The sequence below is a fragment of the Capra hircus genome, chromosome 5 (genome assembly GCF_001704415.2).
Source record: "Capra hircus breed San Clemente chromosome 5, ASM170441v1, whole genome shotgun sequence".
In the NCBI taxonomy this organism is placed as follows: domain Eukaryota; kingdom Metazoa; phylum Chordata; class Mammalia; order Artiodactyla; family Bovidae; genus Capra; species Capra hircus.
Genome location: NC_030812.1, coordinates 17,295,335 through 17,298,133, shown reverse-complemented (window position 1 = coordinate 17,298,133; position 2,799 = coordinate 17,295,335). Strand labels below are relative to the sequence as shown.

Sequence of the window (2,799 nt, the reverse complement as noted above, 5' to 3'; positions counted from 1 at the left end):
CAAGAGAAAATAAATGAAAAAAGCAAACTGGCTGTCTAAGGAGGCCTTACTGTGAAAAGAAGAGAAGTGAAAAGCAAAGGAGAAAAGGAAAGATATACCCAACTGAATGCAGAGTTCCAAAGAATATCAAGGAGAGACAAGAAAGCCTTCCTCAGTGATCATTGCAAAGAAATAGAGAAAAAGAATGGTATGGGAGAGATTAGAGATCTCCTCAAGAAAATAAGAAATACCAAGGGAACATTTCATGCAAAGATGGGGTCGATAAAGGACAGAATGGTATGGACCTAACAGAAGTAGAAGATATTAAGAAGAGGTGACAAGAATACACAGAAAAATGATACAAAAAAGATCTTCATGACCCAGATAATCATGATGGCATCATCACTCACCTAGAGCCAGATATCCTGGAATGCAAAGTCAAGTGGGTCTTAGGAAGTATCACTGTGAACAAAGGTAGTGGAGGTGATTAAATTCCAGTTGAGCTATTTCAAATCCTAAAAGATGATGCAGTGAAAGTGCTGTACTCAATATGCCAGCAAATGTGGAAAACTCAGCAGTGGCCACAGGACTGGAAAAGGTCAGTTTTCATTCCAATCCCAAAGAAAGGCCAAAGAATGCACTCATTTCACATGCTAGTAAATAAGGCTCAACATTCTCCAATCCAGGCTTCAACAGTACGTGAACTTTGAACTTCTAGGTCTTCAAGCTGGACTTAGAAAAGGCAAAAGAATCAGAGATCAAATTGCCAACATCTCTTAGATTATCAGAAAAAAGCAAGAGTGTTCCAGAAAAACATTTATTTCTGTTTTATTGACTATGTCAAACCTTTGTGTGGAAAGGTTTGACATACTGTGGAAAATTCTGAAAGAGATGGACATACTGGACCACTGACCTGCCTCTTGAGAAACGTGTGTGCAGGTCAGGAAGCAACAGTTAGAACTGGACATGAAACAACAGACTGGTTCCAAATAGGGAAAGGGGTACATCAAGGCTGTATATTGTCACCCTGCTTATTTAACTTATATGCAGAGTACGTCATGAGAAACACTGGGTGGGATGCAGCACAAGCTGGAATCAAGATTTTTGGGAAAAATATCAATAACCTCAGATATGAAGATGATACCACCCTTATGGCAGAAAAAGAACTAAAGAGCCTCTTGAGGAAAGTGAAAGAGGAGAGTGAAAAAATTGGCTTAAAGCTCAACATTCAGGAAACTAAGATCATGACATCCAGTCCCATCACTTCATGGCAAATAGCTGGGTTTTGAGGTCCTTTAATGGACCAGAACCTGATGGTCTGGAGTTGACCCATAAGAAAGTAAAGAAGAGAGATATAGGCTGATATTTCTTGGTTTCTGCAGAAAGCCAATAAAGTCCCTGACACGGGGCTTTCTCTGTTCACCGAGGCCTCAGGTGCCCTCTTGATGGGGTGAAGGCACAGAGTACCTTCTCAAGAGGGTCTTAGAAGCCCGGGCAGGAACATGAACTCAGAGAGCCTCTGCACTCCAGGAAATCAGCCTGAAAGAGAGAGAGAAAACAAGACATGGGGACCAAAGCTCTGATGGAGCAAAGGTGTTTTATTCAACATTGTGTGGGTATTTATACTATCTTACAAGGTAGCTATTTTCAGCAGAGATGAAATCAAAACTTACAAGTTATCAAGGAAACATGAGGTCATCTATGTGAAAGAGAGAGAGTTGTAAATAATCACTTTTACCATATGGTTCATAAAAAGGAAGAGGGTAGTTATCACCATATAGAAAAACTATGGAAAGAAATGCCTGGATTCCTCAGCCCTGGGGAGAGGGTTTCCTCTCCTCTTAATTCTTGAATATTCAGGAATTAATAAGGAAAAGAGAATTCCTGACAGAGCCAAAACAGCACACAGGAAGCCTCCTGTTAAATACTTCCTGACAGATGGGGAAACAGTGGCAACAGTGACAGACTTTATTTTCTTGGGCTCCAAAATCGCTGCAGATGGTGACCGCAGCCATGAAATTAAATGATGCTTACTCCTTGGAAGGAAAGTTATGACCAACCTAGACAGCATATTATAAAGGAGAGACATTACTTTGTGAACACAGGTCCGTCTAGTCAAGTCTATGGTTTTTCCAGTAGTCATGTATGGGTGTGAGGGTCGGACTATAAAGAAAGCTGAGTGCCAAAGAATTGATGCTTTTGAACTCTGGTGTTGGAGATGACTCTTAAGAGTCCCTTGGACTGCAGAGAGATCCAACCAGTCCATCCTAAAGGAAATCAGTCTGGAATATTCATTGGAAGGACTGATGTTGAAGTTGAAACTCCAATACTTTGGCCACCTGATGTGAAAAATGATTCATTTGAAAAGACCCTGATGCTGGGAAGGATCGAAGGATGGAGGAGAAGGGGACAACAGAGGATGAGATGGTTGGATGGCATCACTGACTCAATGGACATGAGTTTGAGTGACTTCCCTGGTAGCTCAGACGGTAAAGCGTCTGCCTACAATGCAGGAGACCCAGGTTCAATCCCTGGGTCGGGAAGATCTCCTGGAGAAGGAAATGGTAATCCACTCCAGTATTCTTGCCTGGAAAATCCCATGGACGGAGAAGCATGGTAGGCTATACAGTCCACGGGGTCGCAAAGAGTCGGACATGACTGAGCGACTTCACTTTGAGTAAACTCTGGGAATTGGTGATGGACAGGGAGGCCTGGCGTGCTGCTGTTCATGGGGTCGCAAAGAGTCAGACATGACTGAGCAACTGAACTGAACTCATTCAATAAAATCTAAAAAATATATATTAAAAGAAAATCAAAGAA

The 2,799-nt window shown here is 41.9% G+C and overlaps 1 non-coding gene across 1 annotated transcript; it reads left to right on the top strand.

Moving 5' to 3' along the window:
* TRNAC-ACA lies at positions 2,451 to 2,522 on the top strand. Its single transcript has one exon. It is a non-coding gene; the product is annotated as a tRNA-Cys (tRNA).